Source organism: Orbicella faveolata, unplaced genomic scaffold (assembly GCF_042242905.1).
Source record: "Orbicella faveolata isolate gen_17 unplaced genomic scaffold, um_ofav_v1 contig_46, whole genome shotgun sequence".
Taxonomy (NCBI): Eukaryota; Metazoa; Cnidaria; class Anthozoa; order Scleractinia; family Merulinidae; genus Orbicella; species Orbicella faveolata.
Genome location: NW_028301576.1, coordinates 6,987,501 through 7,001,729, shown reverse-complemented (window position 1 = coordinate 7,001,729; position 14,229 = coordinate 6,987,501). Strand labels below are relative to the sequence as shown.

The window sequence follows — 14,229 nt, the reverse complement described above, 5'->3', positions numbered from 1 at the left end:
CGTTAGGACTGTAAAAGCGCGAATAGAACCTAGGCAACTTGGTATTTGCATAACTTGCAAAACAATCTATGGTGAAATGACCCCATTGAGAATCAATTTTACGAATATAATCGTTGGAAACACACCAGTCGTCAAAATCAACGATCTTACTGTAATAATCAGCTTTCTGATTAAGAATACAGGGAATGCATTCCACTGACAACCCAATACCATAAGCAGAAGTAAAACAGAAGACATCCTTAGCAACAACATTCAAATGCGGCTTATTGCTCCCAGAATCTGTGATGAACGCTACGGCTTTATTATCAGTATAAAGCTTAACAGAAGAATTATGCAAAATGGGAGCAAGACTTTTTAATGCAAAACCAACAGCCTTCAACTCCCACCAAGTGGAGCTTTGCTTCATTTCAAGATCATCAAAATTCTTGTGGGCAACAGGAAACCCCCCGACCTCAACATAAGTATAAGAAGCGCAAGCAACTTCACCAGCGTCGGAATATACAATGTGATGAGAAATATTAACTGGATAGACAAAAGGTCTAGAATTTAATTAGATAAGTGCTCGAGCATTGGAACATCAATAATTTAACTCAGAAATAGCTTCAGTAGTAAGAAAAACCCTGGCGTTCCAATATGCTCTGTTGTCAATAACAGAATGCAGTACTTTCGTCATAATCTTGCAAATATGGCCAAAAAAACGTACAGGAAATGATACCCCTTAACATAAATATAAGAAGCGCAAGCAACTTCACCAGCGTCGGAATATACAATGTGATGAGGGTTATTAACTGGATAGACAAAACGTCTAGAATTTAATTATATAAGTGCTCGAGCATTGGAACATCAATAATTTAACTCAGAAATAGTTTCAGTAGTAAGAAAAACCCTGGCGTTCCAATATGCTCTGCTGTCAATAACAGAATGCAGTGCTTTCGTCATAATCTTGCAAATATGGCCAAAAAAGAGCATACAGGTAATGATACGCCCGGTAACCTAAACCCGCATCCTCCCAGTAACTATACGACAACTAGAAACCTCCCTAACGGACGTAAGGAAAACTGATATCTTATCTTCAGGAATAGACAGTAAACCCCGAGCAAAATCCCAATGAGAACCAGGCCGGCGAAGCAAGTGAACAAAGATCCACATACATTTATCTTTATTTGGAACGAACCCCGAGCTAATCAAATCAGAAGCACCAACAAAGATTGTCAAAAGCAAGTATCCTTCGAACCGCATACCTCTAAACCATCGTCTAAATAAACTAAAATGCGGATGGCCTGACTACGCCAATGCGTGATGAGGGTAAGCATAACTTTGGTGAAAATGTAAGGGCCCTTAGAAAGATCAAAGGGCAGAGCCACAAACATAAAGGAAGTCGAGAATATAACTAGGAAAAGAACGCTCTTTATTAATAATGAATGGCCACAAAATGGCAGATAACCAATAAGGGACCACAAGCGCGCCTACGCACTTGCATAATTTGAAATGCTCAATAACTTGGGTGACAAGGCTAACGGGAGGGAGCAGCCAACAGTTTTCACCTTCCCACCTATGACTAAGAGCATCTACACCCAAAGTGTTAGGACTGCAAAAGCGCGAATAGAACCTAGGCAACTTGGTATTTCAATAACTGGCAAAACAATCTACGGTGAAAGGACCCCATCGACAATAAATTTCACGAAAATAATCGTTGGAAACACACCAGTCGTCAAAATCAACGATCTTGCTGTAATAATCAGCTTTCTGATTAAGCTTACGGGGAATCCATTTCACTGACAACCCAATACCATGAGCAGAAGTAAAACAGAAAACATCCTTAGCAATAGCATTCAAATGCGGCTTATTGCACCCAGAATCTGTAATGAACGCTACGGCTTTATTATCAGTATAAAGCTTAGCAGAGGAATTATGCAAAATGGAAGTAACACTTCTTAAAGCAAAACTAACAGACTTCAATTCCCTCCAAGTGGAGCTTTGCTTCATTTCAAGATCATCAAAATTCTTGTGGGCAACAGGAAACCCCTCCGGCGACCTCAACATAAATATTAGAAGCGCAAGCAACTTTACTAGCATCGGAATATACAATGTGATAAGGGACATTAACTGGATAGACAAAAGGTCTAGAATTTAATTATATAAGTGCTCGAGCATTGGAACATCAATAATTTAACTTAGAAATAGCTTCAGTAGTACGAAAAACCCTGCCGTTTCAATATGCTCTGCTGTCAATAACAGAATGCAGTGCTTTCGTCATAATCTTGCAAATATGGCCAAACAAAAGCATAGAGGTAATGATACGCCCGGTAACCTGAGCCAGCAGCCTTACAGTAACTATATGACAACTAGAAACCTTCCTTAAGTAACTCTTGAATAGCGGATTCTACAACATTACTCTCACCCAAAGCTGAGCGATTATTAGTAAGAATAACACTTGTAGGTTCCCATGAAAAGGGGATCTTATAACCAAAACTTAGAGTATCTAAAATAAACTTAGAGGCACCAATGCTTTACCAATAAGAAATATTCGATTTAAGCCTACCCTGAACAATAACCTGACTAGAGCCTTCAAAATATTCAGCAAAGCTAGAATCAAGAGAAATGTGATCCAAGTCAAAGTCAAAGTCAGATTACTTATCTGGACCCAATCTTGCAAGAACATTTGCCAAATCAGACGGTTGTTGACTTTGCGGGCGTTGAAATGGCGCCAGTGTTGGTGAAACTATCTCTTGTCTTGTAGAAAAGAGGGCAGGCTGGCGAATTAGCCCAGTGTCCTCGCTGATTGCAGTTAAAGCAGACGTCCGAAGGCTGGACTTGTCGGGCGGCACGAAAGGGCTGACGAAAATTAGAGTGAGCGGCAGAAAATGGAAGAGATGTAGTGAAAACAGAAGACCCAGACCCTTGTGTAGCTTGAAAATCTCGGGATTTAGGAGCTCTTGAAATCCTTAAAACACGAGGTTTGGAAGACTTCTTGTTTAATATTGGTAAGCGCACGTCGCTCAGCCGCTCGAAGTTTCTTCTCGTCTACAGAATTTTCGACGAGCTCGTCGGACTCATATTCCTCAACTACAGCCCAGCCAGCGGGACTTTTGTCAGCAAAGCGGATCATGAACTTAATGCGTTTCTCGAAGTCAGACTTGGCCTTTTGGAGATGTTCTTGAACACCCAGCAGGTTTACCTCGGACAAATTGGAGATAGCCAGATCAAGGCAGTCAAGGAGCTGCGTATCAAACTCAAACTGGTTTCTGTTACCTTTAAACTGAAGTGAACTAGCTGCCTTAGAGTCTGTTTTCAATTTCTTCAGTTCTCGCCGAGTCTCAACCTCGCGTTCGTCTAATGATCGCTTGAAATCACCAAACGTTTTCTGCAACTTCGCATCAAGGAGAGAAGAAATCAGCGAGATCATGTCAGAATTAGAAATGTCTGTCGACTGAGGTTGGGATGATGCAGTCTCCGGCGGTGGATCAAGCATTGCTCGAAATTTACTAAAACAAAATTTCCAAAATGAACTGATCAAAAGCGGAGATGCCGTCGAAGTGACAACTCCTTAAATATTAACTTCTTAGCATAATTACGTAGCCTGCATACCAACGAATCTACATGCCAGCACAAAAATATCTTACAATAGCAACGTGAAAAATGATAGTACTCGTGCAGTATGCTTGAGAGTTCATCGTTGCCGGGAATTGAGGGGAATCCAAGTACGGAAGATATTTGGCAAAAGTGCCAACACTTTCGGCAAGAATTATATGCATTGCACTAATGTCCTTCATTGAGTGTCACGCATTTAAACGTGGTCACACTTCCTCAAGCATATTGATCGTACCAAATTATCTACGTACGTGGATATGATTCGTATATGTAATAGGACTACATGCTGCCCAATTTGGAAATAATTCGATGAAAAAAATTCCGAAGACAGCCAAAATTAGACGAGGCCGCAGGCCAAGTCCAATTTGGCTGTCAGAGGAATTTTTTTGAATGAAATTATTTTCAAATTGGACAAGCATGTAGTCCTGTTACTTATTAATTATAGAGCTCGTGAGGTAATACAGCTTTGCAAGGAAGACTACAGTAACTGTCTCTAAAGAAAAACAGATTGGGTCCTCGATCTTCCAAAGTTGGGAAAGCTTCGAAAATATCCGGTGATCTTCGGAGATCGCCGGAGATTGTCGCTAGTCTTCGGAAATCCTGGGAAGTGGTTAGGTGATCTTCGGAAATCTTCGTGTGATCTTCGGAAATCTTCGGAAGTTTTCGCGAATTATCGGGTGATCTTTAGAAGTCTTCAAAAGGTTTCGTGTGACCTTCGATAATCTTCCGAAGGTCAATAGCTTAATTTCATTGGCTGCGACAAACTGTCCTATTTTTTCCCAAATTGGATAGTTTCTGCGTTTTTCTTTAAAGTCCTTATAGAAAACTGTCCAAATTAAATCCCAAATTGGACAGGTTTCAGAAGTTAAAAAATAATAACTTTGCTGACAATGCTGGATTAACTGACTACTATATAATTAGGTAAATTAATTAATGCGAAAATGTGGTTAACGAAGTGTCAAGTTTGCAAGTTCCTATCATACCTGTGCTCCTAATCATCCTATTAATAGCTGTGGTCACCTTTGTGTGCGTTCGGTTGTGTAGTGCAGGCAAAATCGTGTGTTTATGATAATATTATAGCGTGATGAAAAAAAGAAATCCAAAATAAATTATACATCTGCCCTTTTCCAGCCGAATTTGCTCGGGTTCTAATTATCCATATTCTACTATACGGCCCGCTAAAATTTAAAGCTGTTTTTGTTGCTAAAATGTTTTGTGATTTATTGCCAAGTGTTCTTAACTTTTTAAGCAAGTAATAGTTTAAAACTTTCTTTTACTTCTAAAATTGTCTATTGAAGTCTGCTAATGACTTAAGAGTCAATTATTAAACAACGATTTCAAATTGGCTCGTTTTGTTTTCGAGGTGCTTCAGAAATTGGAAGCCGTTCCGGGTGAATAGGAATCGTTCCCGAACCCGTCAGACACCCAGTACAGATATAATAAATATCTTACTGACCTCGTTAACTCGGTCTGTATTGTAAGTTAAGGATCCTCGTTTTTCCCCCTCGATTTATGCCTCGCGCGCTTCGTCCTTGGGCCATAAATCGATGGGGAAAAATCTTGGTCCGTAACTTACAGTACTGCCCTCGAACTCGGTTTGTAAGAGGTATTTAAACGGGACTTCACGAAGATCGCAAGAGTTAGTACCCAGTGCCAAGTCTTCCACAATCGCCAAAATCAGTTCCCGCAAAATAAAAAATATCGCCGATTCCCAAAAATAAACTCCCGTGAAAATTTAGTGCCACACGGCAGATTTAAAATGCCCCTTTTCGAAGATAGCATAAATAGCGATAATGCTACTGAAAGAGTGTTACTTACGTTGAAATAGTTCATTGGCGTCACTGGAATGTCCTGTTAAAGAATGTGACATCATACATGCAGTACATAAGTGATAGTAATAAAAATCCCCGGATCTTGTTCCTTCGGGTCTAACGTAACTGACTCGTGTTCTGAGTGTGATCTTTGAATCTTTACAATCCCACCCCATTAAGACAGAAGAAGCGAATTCAACAGGTTATGGGCCCAGAAGAGATGTTCCTGGACGATTTGGAAGATTAATTTTCCATGGGGATGAGCGAAAATACGAGCAATGGGAGGTCAAATTCCTTGGCTACACGAGATTGCGGAAGTTGAAAGACGTTCTCGTGTCTGAGAGCTGGGATGAGGAAGCTAATGCTAGCAAAAACGGGGAGGCGTTTGCCGAACTAATCCAGTTCCTAGATGACAAAAGCCCAGCGCTGGTAATGAGAGATGCAATTGACGATGGAAGAAGGGCGCTGCAGATTTTACGAGCCCATTACGCTGGGACTGGGAAACCACGTGCGATTTCGCTTTATACCGAACTAACATCCTTAGTTAAATCAGCGAATGAGTCTGTCACTGACTATGTAATTAGAGCGGAGACGGCGGCAACAGCTTTAAAAAATGCGGGAGAAACTGTAACTGACAGTCTTCTTATTGCAATGGTACTCAAAGGATTACCTCAAAGTTATAAACCGTTTGTTGTGGTTGTCACATAGAGCGAGAAGCAACAAACATTTAGCGAATTCAAAGCCTCTCTAAGAAGCTTTGAGGACACTGAGAAAGCAAGAACAGCAGATAATAACGACTCCATTTTGAAAGCAGAAGACAATTTCCCACAGCTAAAACCACCAGTGAAAGGAAAAGGAAATCTTACCTGCTTCAACTGAATCCAACAAGGTCATATAGCTCGTTTCTGTCCCAAGAAGCCCAAAGGAGGGAAGTGGTGCAATACCTGCCGCTCAAGGTCGCACAGTGATTGAGCATGTCGTCATAGAAGAAAGAAAGGTGACAAAGTTAATCAAGTATTTGAGAAAACAGACCAGGACATTGAACACTCATTTGTTTTTGAGACTAATGCCCATGAGGATGAGAATGTCTCTGGCAAGCCTACATCTAGGAAGCCAAACGCACTATTAGTTGATTGCGGTGCAACTGCTCATATTATTACTGATTTTGTCTAAGTTTAAAAAGTTTGGTGACACATTTAAGCCAGACAAGCATTCCATTTAATTAGCAAATGGAACTCGAGCAAATAAGGTTGCCCTAAAAATAGGAGATGTTGATATTACTATCGTCGATGTAGTGTATGTCCATATATGGTATTTCCTTATTTGGAAGTGACCATGTGCTTGAATAGAAGAGACCATCTAAAATGGCTGATTAAAACGTTGTGTTGTTAAATCCAGTCTCTGTTTGTTCCGCAAACACCACATTTTGGCGACGAGGATGGCGGTCACATTAAGTGGATTACCGTGCATATCTCCCTTCGACTGCATTGGGGAACCAGCCACACTGGCTCAACGCTGGGACAAGTGGAAAGCTGAGTTCGAACTATTTGTGGCAGCTTCGGGGGTTGAAGACAAAGTGCAAAAGCGAGCTCTACTTCTACATCTCGCAGGACCTGGAGTCCGTGAAATTTTCAAAACGTATTCAGCTGAAGTGCGAGGAGACAACAAAGAGTTCGATAAAGCGATGAAGTGTCTCTGGGACCATTTCAAAGTGAAGAAGAACGTACCTCTAGCGAGACAAAAACTGCTTGCCAGCCAGCCGAATCCGGGCGAAAAGATCAACAACTTCGTTACGCGTTTGAAAAGTTTAGCGGAACACTGTGACTATGGTGAAGAAGAAGATAACCAGGTGAGAGATATTGTGATTTCGCATATCACGAATAAGGAACTGAAGGGCAAATTCTACCGCGAAGAAAACCTTAGTCTGACCAGACTTCTGGAAATCGTGAGCACCTATCACCATAAGGATGCCTTGGTTCTCGTAAGCGAAGAAACTGTGAATCGTACCTGGGAAGACCGAAGTAAGGGCGATACAGGAGCGAAGAGCAAGCAGCCATGGCAAGGCAAATGTTGGAGATGCGATAAGACAGGTCACATGGCGAAAGATTGTAAAGTTTCTCGTAACCATACTTGCAGCAAATGTGGAAAACGTGGGCACATGGAGGTCTGTTGTCACACGAAACAGGATAAACATGGCAAAGGAAGAGGCAAATCTGGAAGAAAACGAGAAGGCGTACGAACCATAGGCAACCAGCCTGACCAAGATGACGTGGAAGGAAGCGAAGTCAGTAAAGATGATGGATTCTATGTCTTTAGCACCTCAGATGGTGAGTCAAACACTTTACCTCTTATGATTGAAAGTGAACCTGTCAATGTTATCATAGACTCAGGTGCTACCTGCAACTTAATGTCTGAGCAAGTGTTTGATAAAGTGTCCAATGGAAAGCTAGAGTTGTTAGAGACTGACAGGAAAGTTTATGCTTATGCATCTCAGCAGCCGTTAAAGCTTAGAGGAAAATGCATGTTGAACATTAGTGTACCTAATACACTAACGTCGTTGAAAGCTGAGTTCTTCGTAATGCCAGGCTCCGCAGACACATTGCTGGGCAGGAGCTCTTCTGAAGAATTAGGTGTCTTGAAAGTGGGTGTTTCTGTGAACGCTTGTCAACTCAAAGATGTTACTGATAAGAAGGCTGCCCTTAAGGCAAAGTACCCTCAAGTGTTTACTGGTCTTGGAAAATTGAGAAATTTCCAATTAAAACTGCATGTAGATGAAAGTGTCACCCCAGTTGCTCAAGCTATGCGAAGAATTCCGTTCAGCAGGAAACAAAAGGTTGTTGACAAACTAGAGGAACTTGAGAAGCTTGATGTGATAGAGAAAGTGAACGGTCCAACAAGTTGGATTAACCCCCTTGTTAGTGTCGAAAAGCCAAATGGTGATGTTCGCATATGCTTAGACATGAGACAAGCCAATCGAGCGATATTAAGAGAAAAACACCCTGTGCCTACCATTGAAGAGACACTGCAAGAAATTTCAGGGGCAAAAGTGTTCTCTAAGTTAGATTTGAACATGGCATTTCACCAAGTAGAACTTGCTCCAGAGTCAAGAGACATTACCACTTTTGCAGGACCTAATGGTCTTTACCGCTACAAACGTCTGATATTTGGTGTCAATATGGCCACTGAGAAGTTCCAACACATCATCTGGCAGATACTCAAAGATTGCCCTGGCGCTCACAATATTCATGATGATATCCGTGTAGTTGGCGCTTCTGAAGAAGAACATGACGAAAGGTTGAATCAAGTCATGAAGAAATTAGAAGAGAGTGGCTTAACACTGAATTATGAAAAGTGCCAGATCGGCGTGAATAGCATGGAGTACCTTGGTAACGTGTTAACTGACGAGGGATTACAAGTATCTGGTGACAAAGTTGAAGCCATCGTGCAAGCACCAAGACCAAAGGACCAGTCAGAGCTGCGAAGCTTCCTTGGTTTGGCACAATATTGTTCAAGGTTCATTCCAAGCTTCGCGATCATTGCCAGCCCACTGTGGGATCTAACCAAATCACATGCCAAATGGAAATGGGGCACTGCTAAAGAGAAGGCTTTCCAAGCAGTCAAAATGCAGCTGATGCAGGCACCACTCATGGCATTCTTCAAACAAGGAGCGGAGACCCGTGTCACCACAGACGCCTCACCAGTAGGTATCGGAGCTGTCTTGGAACAAAAGCAAGCTGATGGCCTGTACAGACCTGTACACTATGCTAGCCGAAAACTAACTCCACCCGAGAGCAGATACTCTCAGTTTGAGAGGGAGGCACTGGCGGTGAAGTGGGGCTGTGAGAAGTTCTTCCTGTACATCCATGGAAATGAGTTCGAAATTTGCACTGACCATAAGCCGCTGGTCACTGTGTTTGGTCCACATTCAAAACCACCTTCAGCCAGAATTGAAAGATGGTTGTTATACATGCAGCAGTTCAAGTTTAGCATCAGACACATCCCTGGCAGAGAAAACGCCGCTGACGCATTGAGCAGATTGCCAGTAGATAGTACTCCTGATGCAGCCATCAAGCAGACAGAAGAATATGCACGCAGCATAGTTGCTGATGCCATACCTGCAGCATTAGCACCCCGCCAAGTTGAGAGAGAATCAGAGCGAGACCCTACCCTGCAACTGGTTCGCCATGCCATAACTTCTGGTGATTGGTCGAAACTCCAAGGAACAACCTACAAAGCTGTTAGAAATGAACTCTGGATAATGGGACAGCTGGTTATGAGAGGAAACAAAGTTGTCATTCCAGAAAAGTTGTGGAACCAGACCATTCAACTGGCTCATGAGGGTCACCAAGGGATGGTGCGAACGAAATCTCGATTAAGAGAGAAGGTATGGTGGCCAGACCTTGACAAACAAGTTGAAAAGTTAATCCGAGCCTGCTACCCATGCCAGCTGGTTGGACCCAGACCAAAGCCAGAACCAATAAGGTCAACACCACTGCCTCAAGGCCCATGGAGTGAAATTGCTGTGGACTTACTAGAGATTCCAAAGAAGGGACACTTGCTCGTTGTAGTTGACTATTATTCTAAGTGGCCAGAAATAGCTTTTCTGACCAAGACAGATGCAGGAAATGTGATCAAATGCATGGAGAGCATGTTTCGCACTCATGGTTTGCCTGAAACCCTCAGAAGTGATAATGGTCCACCGTTTGCTTCACGAGAATTTGAAGGATTCCTCGAGTACTTATCGATTGATCACAAGAAGGGCATCCCGTATTGGCCTCAGAGTGATGGCGAAGTAGAGAGGCTCAACAAAACCCTCCTGAAGGCAATCCGAATAGCACAACTACAAGGCAAAGATTGGAAGAGAGAAGTACAAGACTTTCTTTTCCAGTATCGCAGCACTCCCCATACAGTCACTTCACTATCTCCAGCTGAGCTCCTTATGGGCAGAAAGTTAAGAGATAAGTTGCCACAGGTTAAACCTTCTCGTGATCAGGCTACTGAAGCAGAGTGGCAAATTCTTCTCAGAGAAAGGTCTGCTCGCAGGAAGCTAAGAGAGAAAGAGTATGCTGACCCAAAGAGACATGCCACAACAAGTGACATTGCAGAGGGCGACATGATCCTGCTACGTCAGAACCGCGAGAACAAGTTGTCACCAACATTTGAGCTCGAGCCGTATCGAGTAGTAGAGAAGAATGGAAATGCAGTTATCATTGAGAATTCTTCTGGCCAGAGTAAAATGAGGAATACTGGTCACATGAAGAAGTTTGTAGACCCAGGTGCTTCAGGAACTGAGCCCCCGGCTCCGTCAAAAATAACTGACACACCCAAAGAAGGAACTAGTTTCGAGCAAGATTCGATGGATGGAATTCAGCCGGATTCCCAAAGACAAACTGTACCTTCTGCAGTTCCAGAAAAGCCAGATAGTCGTCCAGTCAGAAAAAGAGAGAGCCCTAAGTGGATGAAGGACTTTATTTGCCAAAAGTGACTGAACTCTAAGGACTGTTTATCGTGTATCAGTTGTCGACATTTTATTCATTTGTTTTGAGACATTGAACTGAAAGAGCCAAGATTAGTTCATAGGTTTTTTTTATTAGACTTTGTGGAGCTCTTTATTAAGTTAGGGAGGGATGTAGTGTATGTCCATATATGGTATTTCCTTATTTGGAAGTGACCATGTGCTTGAATAGAAGAGACCATCTAAAATGGCGGATTAAAACGTTGTGTTGTTAAATCTAGTCTCTGTTTGTTCCGCAAACACCACAGTCGATTCGTTTGGAACACCTGTGAAGGCAACTTTGTGAAATGCTCTGTTCATAACATCTTACACTCAGGACATATTCTCAGTTCAAGCTGCAACAGAGAGGGGTGCAAGTGTGGCTTTCCAGCCAGATTCTGCTGAGCTGACGCACAAGGATGGCACAAAGTTTCTCATTGACAAGCATGGCAGATTGTATTATTTGAATACATATGATAACATCACTGACTCTGATTCCGTAAACTATGTACGTCCTATGAATGTCTGGCATCAAATCCTAGGACAATGTAATTATGATGACATTAAGAAACTAGAGAATGTTGTAGATGGTATGAAGATTAGCCATAAGAGCTCTAGCAAACCTAGCGATTGTAGTGTATGTATTCTAGGAAAACCCACACAGAATAGGAATAGAAAGCCTGATGCACGTGCGACTGCCCCACTAGATTTAGTTCATACTGACCTCGCTGGACCTGTTGATCCAGCCTCTGAAGAAGGTTTTAAATATTGTTTGGCCTTTACAGATGATTTTTCAGGTGCAGATTTTGTCTACTTTCTGAGGAACAAGAGTGACACAGTGGCTGCTACAGAATTTTTGGCAGATTCAGCCCCTTATGGTAAGGTCAAATGTATGAGATCTGACAATGGTGGTGAGTTTACTTCTGTGAATTTTGAGGCACTTCTCAGGAGGAATCGTACAGGGCATGATACCTCTGCCCCCTTTTCACCACACCAGAACGGCACAGCCGAGCGGCACTGGAGAACCCTATTTGAAATGGGGAGATGACTGCCCATACAGGCCAGTTTAGCTAAGGTGTTCTGGCCATATGCTGTTATGGCAGCAGCATACACGTGCAATAGGTGCTATAACAATCGCTTACAGCAAACACCTTACTTTCCTCTCACAGGTCAGAGACCTAACTAAGCCCCGCTTACCTTGTGTATTTCCCAGAGATTGGTAAGGTGATTAAGCACAGGGTGGTAAAATTCCCTTCGGAGAGTGTTAATGAGAAACGCACTCAAACAGGAAGTCTGTTATGTGATGAAGATGATTTCATGTTGTTACGGCGTAACACTAACCCAGATATGTGTAGTGCATCTGGTGTTAACAGGTCTGAGAAAATCTCAGGCGAGCAGGCTGAGGACACTAACCTTGATGTGTGTAGTGCATCTGGTGTTAACAGGTCTGAGGAAATCTCAGGCGAACAGGCTGTGAACACTAACCCAGATATGTATAGTGCACATGATTTTCATAGGTCGGAGAAATTCTCATGTGAACAGGCTGAGAAGCTTGTGACTGGAGACAAAACTGATAGGAACCCCCAATCTGTGACTGAAGGTGCGAGATACCCCACCAGGGAGAGGAGACGCCCAGCATACCTTAATGACTATGTTACTGATCTGGATGAGGTTATTGCTGAGAGTGACCAGGTATTATCTAGTGTTGATTATTGTCACAAGGTTTCAGCTTTTCCCCAGACATACCAAGAAGCAATTGAATCTCCTGAGTCAGAAAATTGGAAGGCAGCAATGAGAGAAAAAAATGGATTCTCTTATCGAGAATAAGACATCTATTCTAACCACCCTACGAGAGGGTAGGAATTCAGTAGGGGACCGTTGGGTGTACACTATCAAAGAAGGTTCTGATGGTGCTAAAACCTACGAGGCTAGGTATGCTACTAAAGGCTATAGTCAAGTGAAAGGTGTAGATTATCAGGAAACATTTGCCCCTACGGCAAATGTCACATCAGTACGTGCTCTGTTGCAAATAGCAACACAACACGATTTAATTCTACACCAGATGGATGTCAAAACGGCATACCTAAATGCTCCCATTGATTGTGAGGTATATATATATGGACCAAGCTGGCGGTTCTGAAGCCCTAGTGGTTCTAATGTGAGACTTGTGTATAAATTAAACAAATCCCTGTATGGATTGAAGCAATCAGGTAGAAATTGGAACAATGTGTTACACTGTTTCCTGCTTGATAACCAGTTTGTTCAGAGTCCAGTTGACAACTGTATGTGCACTAAACAGTTTGGGAGTAAAATAGTTGTAATGCTTGTTTGGGTCGACGACATCATTATTGCAGCAAGTGACATGGTTCTGATGTCTGAGGCTAAACAAATGCTGCAGGAGAGATTCCGCATGAAGGACCAACAACAACAACAACAACCATTTATTTGTACTCACAATCTATAAAATAATTACAATAAACATTAAATTAGTATAGAGTACTGCCTGCCCAAAATAACCATAAGGGCTAAAAAGAATGGGCAGACATTAAGTTACATAGATTATTTATACAGTTATCAGTCGGTAACACACTTACACACACACACACACACACACACACACACACACACACACACACACACAAATATAAAGATACAAACAGAATGGAAACTTACAGCGGAACAGAATATATCCTTATGAATTAATTAAAATAATTGTAATATTTAATATGAATCAATAAAGTGTATTTTTAATTTCTTCTTTAATTGAAAATCAAGTAATTTTTTGTCAGACTCATCAAGAGAATTCCAAATTTTAGGTCCCTGATATCTAATGTTGAAGATTCCGAAATTAGTTCTGATTTTGGGCAATGAATAGGATTGTTTAGAAGCAAGTCTCGTATTATAGGCATGAATTTCATTAACTGTAGTAAAATAATGATTAAAAGCTGGGTAGAGTTTCATATTTCTTAGGTATTGATTTTGAACAGGGTGATGGCTTTGTGAAGGTGATCCAGAGAAGATACTTAATCAAAATCCTTGAGAGGTTTGAAATGTCTGATTGCAAGCCAAGGGCCATACCATCTGAGCAGAAGCTTGAGTTTGGTAGTGAAACACCTTGTGATCCCAGAAGGTATCGTGAAGCTGTTGGTAGCTTGGTTTATTCTATGACATGTACCAGACCAGACGTATGTTGGGTTATAAGTAGGTTGTCACAGTTTCTGTCTAGTCCACTTCAGGAACACTGGACTGCAGTGAAGCATGTTTTAAGGTAGTTGAAGGGCACTCTCCACTATGAGCTATGTTACAGGAAATGTGATGATGGCCTGACTTTGG

General features: G+C 42.0%; 1 long non-coding RNA gene and 1 pseudogene across 1 annotated transcript in view; one reads left to right on the top strand and one right to left on the bottom strand.

Moving 5' to 3' along the window:
* LOC149098172 (uncharacterized) overlaps positions 1 to 14,229 on the top strand; it is a 143,707-nt gene that overhangs the window by 102,647 nt on the left and 26,831 nt on the right. The window lies entirely within an intron of this gene.
* Positions 2,671 to 3,499, bottom strand: LOC149098174 (uncharacterized; annotated as a pseudogene).